The following is an 11249-nucleotide window of genomic DNA, read 5'->3' as shown; positions in this document are numbered from 1 at the left end:
GTGCACAGATCTGTCCAGATGGGTGTCCGGCCTGTTTTGCCCAGTCTTGATCAGGGCCTGCTGGCCATGGAGGAACTGAGGGAGGGCTCCAGGGTGTCTCCAACCCATCTTACCCAGTCCTGATCAGCTGGACCCCAGCAGCAATCTAACCTATCAGTTGGAGTGTCTGTTCCCTGGTGGTCAGTTTGCATCTTAGCGACTGGTCAAATGGTCAGACAAACAGTGGGACACTTAGCATATTAGGTTTTTATTATGTAGGATGATTTAAATGTATTTTTTGCTATAGGCCTCTGAGTGGGGTCTTTTTGAAAAAAAAAAATTTCCAGTTGTCAATATGTAGCTTTACATTATTAGGACAATCTATCTTCAAATCATTATTTGTCACATAGGTTGCAACAACCTGTATCAGTCAAGTTTCATTTCTACTGTCCTGTTCCTTTTTTATTAGTATAACATTTCACTTCTATTATGCCATCAGCTCCATGATATATTGCTATTTTTTGCTTCAAATGACAGTCAATTGTCATTTAAATAAGTTAGAAATGAACAAAGTGTTTAAAATGTAAACCCTGGAAGAGGGAAGGGGATACAAACCTAGTATGAAGGGCTACTAGTGACTAACTGCACTCGAATTAAAAAAACAAAACAAAAAAAACATAGCCATTTCCACACAGGGGCCTCTCACAGAAACTGCACTTCACAGAGAAGCCTACACTGAACTGCCTGCCTGCACTGTGTTTCTGCCATCTGAGCCAGCCCTTATAAAGGAATTCTGGAATCCTATTTCAACTGGGGTTTAGTTGATAGGACTGAGGTTTTCTCCATCCAATTGAACCTGTGTAGCTTCAGCCAATCAGAGTGGCTCTGTTCTGACCAATCAGGCTGTGGGGATTTGGAATCCTCATTTGCATGACTGTGGGCCAATCAGGGACCACTTAAACCAGTTCTCCTCTGGCTAGGAGAGATGGAAGCCATTTCCCTGGCTGAGATGAAACACTGAAGATGTCTTGCCAGAGCAGAGTAGAGCTGACCCGGGACGAAGTAGACCATAGAGGAGCAGAGTTGTGTAGCTGGAGAAGGGCCTGGCTGGCACCAGAGCTGTTCCACAGCTGTGCTGTATCACAATTGAGCTGTTTTGCACTGAATAAAGCTTACTTTTTCCAAACTGGGGACTTCTGTTGGCGTTGAATTGGCACCAACAATCACCAGTTGCCAATATATATATTTACCTGCTCTTGGCTCTTTTGTATGTATCCTGGCTTTCAGCTAGTTTTTATTCCTTTAGCTTCAATTACGGCAGCATTTCCTTTTATGCAGATCTAATAGTGGTGAGTTCTGTCAACCATTGCTTATATGGAGAAGTTTTTAATTTGCTGTCATTTTTGAGAGATATTTTCTTTTAAGTATATTTTATTGATTTTTTACAGAGAGGAAGGGAGAGGGATAGAGAGCTAGAAATGTTGATGAGAGAGAAACATCGACCAGCTGCCCCCCGCACACCCCCACCGGGGATATGCCCGCAACCAATGTACATGCCCCCTACCGGAATCGAACCTGGGACCTTTCAGTCCGCAGACCGATGCTCTACCACTGAGCCAAACCGGTTTCGGCTTGAGAGATATTTTCACTAATTACAGGATTCTAGTTTGATCAGCATTTCTTTTCCCCAGCACGTTGAAGCACATGTTTTATTGTCTTATGGCTTGCATTGTTTCTGCTGAAAAGTTAGCAGTTATCCCTGTCTTTGTTTCTCTTTCTATAGTGTGCTAGTTTTCTCTGGCTGCTTTTAAAATATTTTGAAGAAGTGTAAGAAATAAGGCGAAACCCCAAACTCAGGGGTCCTGATAGAACACAAAACACTCGGGAGGTAGGCAGCAAGGCAAATATCTTTACTCCTGCTCAGAAGGGTGCGCACAAACATGGCTTGGGAGCACACACACACTGAGCAGATGTTCTGCTTGGCTTTTTAATCCTGACCCATGTGACCTGCCTCTCACTGTTGATTGGAGCTCAGGCCTACAGTCTTTGAGATTGGCTAATTTGAAGGGAGGGGTTGGCCTTTGCTGTTTCAAGATGGCGGCCTCCAGGGAGTTGCAAGTCACGCAGTCCAAAATGGCGGCTGTCTAAACTGTTCTTTAACAGAAAGGATGACTTGTTTATTCTCACAAAAGTGGTGGGTTTTCAGCTATTTATAGATGACATGCTATTGTGTGGTTTCCCTTGTTTGTCCTGTTTTAGGCTTATTGAACTTATTCAATGAGAGTTTCATCAATTTTGAAAATGCTGCAGCTGAGATTTCTTCAAATAAATTCTTTCTGCCCCCCTTTTTTGGGGCTCCAGCTAAATGTATGTTATACAGCTTTAGGCTGGTTTATTTTTCCAACTTCCTCTTCTCCCATGATCGGGTTTGAATACTTTCTAATGCTGTGTGTTTAAATTCACCAATATTTTCCTACAGTTTTCAAACTATTAAGCTCACTATGTTTTTTTTGTTTGTTTGTTTGTTTTTAATTTCAGGTGTTATTATTATTATTTTTTTTTTATCTCCAGACGTTTGAGGTATGTGTGTATATATATATATATATATATATATATATATATATATATATTGATTTTTTTACAGAGAGGAAGGGAGAGGGATAGAGAGTTAGAAAAATAGATGAGAGAGAAACATTGATCAGCTGCCTCCTGCACACCCCCTACTGGGGATGTGCCTGCAACCAAGGTGACTGGAATCAAACCTGGGACCCTTGAGTCTGCAGGTCGACACTCTATCCACTGAGCAAACTGATTAGGGCCATTTGAGTTTTTTATTCTTATTTTTTTTTATCCTGGAGAAAATGCTGTGCAGTAGAGACATTTCTTATATCTTTTACAGCTGCACATTTCTTCATTTTGTGGCTGTACCACAGTTTATTCAACTATCTCCATCTTAACAGACATATGAGTTGTTTCCAGCCTTCAGCTTTAAAACTGGGCTGTCTGTAATAATAAAAGCATCATATGCTATTTAGACTGAATGTCCTTCTGTCCTTCTGGACGAAGCTGGGGCCGCGAGGGAAGCCCGGGTCCCAGGTGCCGGAGGGAAGCTGGTGCTGGCAGCCAGGGGAAGGAAGGCCTACTCCTGTGTGAATTTCATGAATTGGGCCTCTAGTAATGGATAAGCTTGAACATACATATTCTTGTATTTTTTACTTTTAGGATCTGCTGTCTGAGCAGCTTTCCTATATGTGCCATGACACTGAACAGTAGTCCCCGTGCTGTACTCGACACGGCCAGGACTTAATTGATCTTATGCCTGAAAGGTCATACCTTTGACCCCCTTCCTCCAATTCCTTCTGTCCCACCCCACACCTCTGGTAAATGCAAATCTCACTTTTTCTATGAGTTTGGGATTTTTAAGAAGATTATACATATAAGTGAAATCACATCGTGTTTGTTTTTCTCTGTCATTCCTTCTGTGTTTATGACCAACATTCACCTTATCCAACCTTGAGACTCATTATCCACAGAGCCTTCCTCGCAGAAGGGCTTGGTTTAATGCTCTACTGTTGCTGTCCTGAAATTGTTAACGAATTCTGAACAAGGGCCCCATGTTCTCATTTTGTACAGGGACCGAAAATTATGCAAAATTATCCAATTCTGATTATCCAAAACATGTTTGCTCATTTGCTCAATTCTAGAAAACAAAATAACTCCAGGATTGCTATCTCATAGCTCTGTGCAAAACAAATTTCCTAACTGGGGCACATTATCTGTGTACAGTTCTACTTGTCTTCCCGCATATAGTCAAAATACTGTCATCCTGAGACCTGGGGTGGGGTCAGGTGTCCCTCTGTCTCATCCTGGCTGAACTGACACACCCCTGCACCATTGGACATTTGGCCAGCCTGGTAGGGACGGACAGTGGTGGCGGGTGGAGGGATAGGGCGGTAAGTTCAGGACCAGAAGGAAGAGGTGTGTACCCAGGGCTTGGGCCAGGGATTGGGAGCCCAGGTTCCAGGAGATGGCAGTCTGGTACTCAGTAGAGATCTACCTAGACAGGAGCAGGAGCCAGGCTCTGGGCAGATATGTGTGTTGCACCTGTCAACCAATAATTTGTTGACAACGCCAACAAGAATCCCCAATTGGGGTGCAGTGAAGGAAACTTTATTCAGTGCAAACAATACTACAGCATGACTGTGAAAACAGCACTGCTGTGGAAGAGCTTAGTGGTACTACAGCACAGCTGTGGAAAAAGCTCAGTGTTGCTACAGCACAGCTATGGAACAGGTCTAGGGCCACGTGGCCCTGGGACCAGGCCCCTCTCTGACTAGATAGCTCTGCTCTTCCATGGTTGTTTCAGCTGTAGCTGGGAAAAATCCAGTCTCTATTCTTCCGTGGAAAGTGCGCTCTCCTAGCCACAGATGCAGCCCTGTTAGGTGGTGGGATCACGGAAATCACAGGGTGCTGCTCAGGCTACCAGCCCTCCCCTCCCTATGCCTCTTGGACATGCTCTGTCTTCTTCAGTCCTAACTTAACACAACAACACTGAGTCCTCCCTGGTCTCAGAGGAGTGGCCCAATGGCTAAGGTGACCAGATCGTCCTGGTTCTCAATCCTGGCTCACGTGCACCCAGGACTCAGCTGGAACACAGGAGGGCAGTGGTCACCTCAGGGACCCTTGAAAGGTCATCGTAAGGTGACCAGATCATCCCGCTTTTGGCAGGACAGTCCCAATTTTTAACAATTTTTCCCATGTCCTGAGGCATTTTAAGAAAGTCCTGATTTTTGGAAAGAATCTTTCCAATCTTTCAAAAAATCAGGACTTTTTGAAAACACCATGGGACGCGGGAAAAATTGTTGAAAATTGGGACTGTCCCGCCAAAAGTGGGACGATCTGGTCACCTTAGATCGGGCCACTCCTCTGGGGGACAAGGATCCCTCTGGCCTGTGTTGACCTGTGGGGCTTTAAGCGCCACGCTCACCTCATGCCCCAACCTGCTCAGCCATGGTCTCTCAGTCTATCCACTGCTGCTACGATAGTCAGTAGAACCCACAGTGCACTGCAACTCTCCGGGAAGGCTGGGGGGATAAGCGGGAGAGGCCTGGGTGCTGCCTGGAGTCTGAGGAGTGGCTGGTCAGTCGGCCCCCAGGCCAGGGAGGGCTAGGCAGCATTTTGACTCCAGTTGGAAGCAGCCAGAAGGAAACCCATCTGCCCTGGAATTGGAAGTTAGGTCTGAGGCTCAGAGCAAATTACCCTCTTGATGGGGAGAATTGACACTAATGTGTGTGCCCATGGGCTCAGCCAGGCACCCTGATAAGATGCTCACAGTTGCAGCAGGTCCAGCCCGGACCGAGAGCTTCCCCTTCCACAGGCGGCTGAGGAAGCTGATGCTGTGGAAGGCGTGTCCATTCCCATAGGACACCTGATTGCTGCTGTGGACGATTTCATGACGGGGCAGAAGCTCTCCCTGGGCAAAGTCCCGGCCCATGTGTCCCACCTCTCAGTGCCCAGACATGCCTGTGGGGCACAGGCACCTCCAACAAGCCTGCAGGAAGCATGTAGGAGTGACCATCATCCCAGGACACTGCCCACAAAGCCACGACGGTGCTGGGGTCAGAAACAGAAACAAATCAACTGACTGGCTCAGATAAACTTGCATTTCTGGTTAGAAATCAGAGAGAAACCATAAAAATCTATGGCCTGGGTTAAAAACAACTTTCCTCTGTGCTAGCTACCATCGGTGAGTGCCATTGAGAATGTGATCTCGTTAGCTAATCACTGGAAGAGCCCATGAAAATGGCTCTAGTCTACATCAACCTCATCACCCTGGCTTCCCAGCGCTGAGTGCTCTGCGACCTTCCACACTTAACTCATCTAATAGTTTCAACACCTTCAGCTGGGCCTGGCGATCACCTGTTCACAATGAGTAAACTGATGAGTAAACAGGCAGGCGGGAACTTCACCCTGCCCTTCCCTCCCACCTCTTCCCACGTCCTCCTCCATCACCTCTGGGACGGACAGAGCACAGGGTGGTCAGGACAGGGGGTCCAACACTGACACACAGACAAAACTCTGCACCCCAGTGGCATAGGGCCAACATGGACTTTGCTGCCATGGGGAATGGAAGTATGGGTGACTGACTTTTCCCCTTCTTCTTCCTAAGCTTTAAAAATAATCATTTTGTGGTATAGAGGAATATTTTAAATTTTAGATTTAGTGTCTCTGTGTGAAAAAGGCTTAAAGGATAAATCAGAATGTTTAATAGCTACTGGTTGATAATACCATCTTTGAATACATTTATGGAAAAGCTACTCAAATATTAACCTTTGATCCAGACTAGGCTAGCTCCCCACAAGGACCCCCAGGGCATTGCCCCTGGGCCAGGCAGCGAGGCTGGGCCCACCCTTTCAAGTGAATACATTTACCATTCAAACTTTAACCCAATAAGTATTCTGTTGGAGGCAACTCTTCATCTACACAACAAATAACTTTAAGGCAAGAGGAACTTAGCTACTGAAATAAGTAAAATTATTTAAATTCTAGATAAATACGTTCAGCGCATAAGTGGCTTGACTTTTAAAGTTCAGTTATATAAACTGAAGTTTTTTGCATTCAGTTTGGTAGAGTGAGTATTCCAGGCAAACAGGGTTTGTGATATTTTCTATTTGCTAGGTATACTCAAGGACCTCCAAGGCTGGTGTTCCCAAGGGGAGCCTTCCTTTCCAGCGAACACCGCCCCCCTCCCCCCCCCCCCCCCCCCCCCCCGCCGCCCCCCGTCCTGAGAAAGGGGAGGGCTGCTCCTCAGGGCAGCATTTCCTAGTGTCTGCACTTATCTCTGTTACCTGTCCACACCTGGCCAATCTGCACTGGTGTCGGTCACCCAGAGCCCCACCCCCACTGGAACCCTTGGTTTCCACTGCAGACAGCAGTGCACACTCACACACTACGGGCGGTGATGTGTCCTGAACAGGGAAATGAGGGCCACTTAGCACCCCCAGTTCACTGGACACTGTTCTCTTCTATTGAGTCATTCCTCAGCGGCCATCTTCTCCTATAGCTGCCCTGGAACACAGTAGGACAAACAGGTCTGCTCTCCTCAAATACCCCTCTGCTACCTTCCCCCTCGGACACCGAGGCCCTTCTCAGATGTAACTGTTCTGGGCCTCACTCCTCCCAAACTCAGGGCTCCACCCCTGTTCTTCACAGAGGGACAGCATGGGGGCGACAGGTGCTGCAGACTCCAGTGACTAACCATCCTGGGAAGTGCTGGGTGGACTGGGGTGGTCACTCACCCTTCCCAGTCTGGGGCCCCATTCTTTGACCTTGACCTGCAAAGGCCTGTTTCCCCTTCCCCCGCCCCCCACACACCTGAAACAGGTTTCACAAAACAGAACTTGCCCTTCTCAGGTGCACTAACTTTGATATTTTGGGTTAGAATTTTTAAAAGTATCAAACCAGAATCACTAAATTGAAATGCTCCGACATTTCCCATTCTATGTGATGTTACCCAGAACTGTGGGTCCTGGCCCAGTGCAGAGGTTCCTTTGCTTGGATTACCTGGGGAGCAGTTAGGTGCCCCTCCCCTCCCAGTTACCTGGCAAGAGGGGTGGGGGTTGGAGGGCTGGAAGCCCCTGTGTGGCTATTTGCTCCTGTTTTGTTTTCCCAGCTCCCATGTGAGCCTTCTGTGCAGGCAGTTAGCACGGGTGCTGGGGGTTGGTTTGAAGGGATGTGTGGGGAGGGTGTGGTGCCTCAGCCTTCCCCGCTGGAATCATGGCCTTGAAGGTGGATTTTGTGCCCTTGGGGCTCCTGGGAAGGAGGAGGGGAACAGGTAGATCTGGGTGTGGCAGCAGCATCCATGGGGACAGCTGAACATGGGACTTGCCAATTACGGTAATTGTCTCAAAACAGGTGACCTTTTTCTCTGCTGCCAGGAATCAGGATTCAAGTAAAGGTTTGGGCTGGTCAGATGCATCTTAAGATTAAAGGATTGGGAAGAAAAAGCAAAAAAGCCGAACACAGAGGAATCTGTTTACCCTTTAAATCACCGAGTTCACTATTGCTGAACCTTAAATTAAAATGCTTCTCTCAAAGGAAAATCACATGGCTTTTCTGGAGTTTAACTTGCAGACTTTGTGTCTAAAGGTCACTTGGCAAACAGCATAAATGCGATGGTAAAGTGCAGGGAGGACAGAGGGCTGAGACCTCCCATTTGACAGAATTGGGGGCACAGGCAGGCTCTCCTTCCCAGGGAGCTGGGCCTCTGCACAAGTTGGTGTGAGAAGAGTGCAATTCTCCATGTGTTTTGAAATGGACAGTATTAAAGAGCCTGATGTCTCCTGGGACAACAAGTGGCACATACAGCATTCCTATGCCTAGCCCCAATGTCAGAGTACTTCAATTTAGTGAGTCTGAATCAATACTTTTATTGGGAATCTTATATTGGGCCAGAATGACAGACTTTTAGGTGTAATGCAGGACTTTCTACCCATCCACCTACTTGTTCATCTATCCAACTACCCCTCTATCGACCCACCTACCTATCCATCTATTATCCTTCCTTGCACCACCCTTCCATCAACCCAATCATCTGCCTGCCAACCATCCATCCACATACCCACCTATCCATTCATCCATCCCTCCATCATTTGTCCTTTCATAATCCATCATCCACCTACCCATCCATTCTACCTTCTTCTCTCCCTCCCTCCTTTCTCTCCATCCTCCTTCTATCCACCCACCTACCTTTTTTTCATCTATCCACCCATCCACCAAACATCCACTTACTCACTCGTTCATCTAAATACCCACCCATCAACTCGTCCATCTGCAAATATAGAGTGTCCCCCAAAATATATACACACACACTTGGAATAATTATAAATGCAGTGCTTATTAAAATACATTTCATCTTCAAAATTGAGCTATCAGCTGTTGAAATGTGTATACATTTTTTTGGACACCCTGTATATGAGTGACATCTTCCACTGTGTTCCAGGACTATCCAGGATGTGACCAGGACCAGCTCATGCCTGCTCCCAGGGAGCTCCCAGCCAACTGGGAGGAGCGCCGCCCTTTCCTGTGACACCTGGGGAGAGCGGCCACTCAGGGGGCACTGACCAGGGGCTAGAGCCCAGAAGTGGGGGTTGGAGCAGGCTTCCAGGGGTGCTGTCCAAGAGAAGCCAGAATGGTGTCGGGAATGGTGGTTGGAAAGTGGGGGGTGAGGGTGGAAAGAAGATTGTTCTAGACAGGGAGCACGTGGGAAGCTCAGGAACTTGGAGATGAGGCCCATTAGGCTGGAGCCTGGAGGGTGGCCTCAGGGACCTGAACTCCACTCAGGGTATCCCGCTCTGACATCCCCGGCAGGCCCACCTGAATTAGTTTTATGGGGCTGCTGTAACAAAGCACCATAACCTGGTTGAGATGGGGGGGAGGGGGAAGGCTTCAAACAATGGAAATTAATTTTATTTACCTTTAAAGTGTACTATTTTAATACAGTTTTGGGGTCTGAGTCTGAAATCAAGCACAGGAAGGGCTGGCTCCTTCCACAGGGCCCCGAGACTGACTGTTTCCACGCCTCTCTCCAAGCTTCTAGGGGTGACTTGTGATCCTGGGCATTGTGGGCTGTGGCTGCCTCACTCTCATCTCTCCCTCCGTCGTCCCATGGTCTTCTCCCCGCTGCATCTCTGTCTCTCCCCTCATCTTATAAAGTCGCCAGTCATATTGGATTCAGCCTTCTCCACTTGAGTATGACCTCCTCTTACCTAATTATATTCCATTAAATATACGTCTTGTGTGGGAATACCATTGCCCAGCCACACAGCTAATGTTTAAAGGATGACAACCCCTGTGTTAGTGAATTTGTGGAGCAACAGGAACTCTAATACTATCTAACCTCTGATACTCTCATACTTCCGCTAATGCTACCCCGAATGCCCTCATTTGCCCTCTGATACTGTGCTAACATAGTAGTAATGTTACATTTCTAATGATACATTTCACTGTCTCTTGCTGGGACACAGAAGTTGACCTCTAGTGCCCCCATAAGTCAATGCCATCTGCTAACAGCAACTCCCTTACTGGGTGAAATGTTCCATGTATGATCCCCCAGTGTGTTGTGACAGACAGGTGTGTATGTGTTCTGCTGAGCATGTGGTTGGAGGTGGAATTGTTATGTTTGGGGATGTGACTTCTCCGTAGGCTGGAACTTCTGAGAAGCAGAGGATTCCCTGATTCAGCAGAGGAGGTGCTCAGGAGAAAATGGGAAGCAAATGGGATTAAGAAGCCAAAGGCTAAGCGTGGGCCTGGTCTCAGGAGCATTCAAGCAAACCTTCCCTGGGGCACTCTGGGGCACAGGCCCACCTCAGATCAGGGTCATGGACTCCTTTGGCCATAGAGTGGATGAAAAGCCCTCAGACGCCAAAGACAGGGAGCCACTTGAGACCCTGGTACATGTCCCTGGAAGGGGCACTTGGCCCAGCAGGGGCAGTGGTCAGACCACAGGACTGAAGTCTGGCCACGCAGGAGCCTGCAGGGGAGCTGATGAGCTGAATGAGGACTCTAGAGGCAGGAGGACAGTGCGATGTTGGCCTGAGCCAGCGGGCACCAGGGAACCTTCAGGCCTGGGCCTTGGGTGGGGTCCAGGTTAAGCCCAGCAGATCTTTAGGGCCCAAGCTGTGCTCCCTCTGGTCTGGGAGGTACCAGGTGAAAAACTCAGGAGGGAGTGAAGCTGTGAGCGGGAGGCAGCCAGCCCTTAAAACAATGGGGTGGAACAAAAAATATGGCCACACAGCCGGGTTGTCTTTCCCGCATACATTTTTTATTGTTGGTGATGCTGAGTATGGACACAGACAGACACTGACAGCACGGTGTTCTACATGGAGCTCTGGATGCTCCCCAAAAGGAGAGGGCAGACCCGTTCCTCCGGGCCGCACTGCAGACAGCCTCCAGCTGATAGTCCCTCCTCCCACCGCCCTGCCTCCCCGCCCTAGAGGCACGTTCCATACCCCTTGGGGCCAGCGTCCACGGTAGGGGGTGCTGAGAAGGCCCTGCAAGGCCAGTACTCAAGTGGGACTTCTCCACGGGGCACAGAGCTGTGCCAGAGCTTATGATCAGCAGCCCGTGCATCCTGATGGCCGACGGCTGCTTTTCCTCCAGACAGACGCCAGGTGCCCGGAGAGCAGTCCTTGGCCAACAGCCCTCACTTGGTTTTGTTAATACTCTCGTAAACAACAACTGGACATCAGCAAACAGATTTTCAGAGACCC

Source organism: Pipistrellus hanaki, assembly GCF_964339955.1.
Source record: "Pipistrellus hanaki genome assembly, chromosome: 4".
Lineage (NCBI taxonomy): Eukaryota > Metazoa > Chordata > Mammalia > Chiroptera > Vespertilionidae > Pipistrellus > Pipistrellus hanaki.
Note: the sequence above shows the minus strand (reverse complement) of the source record.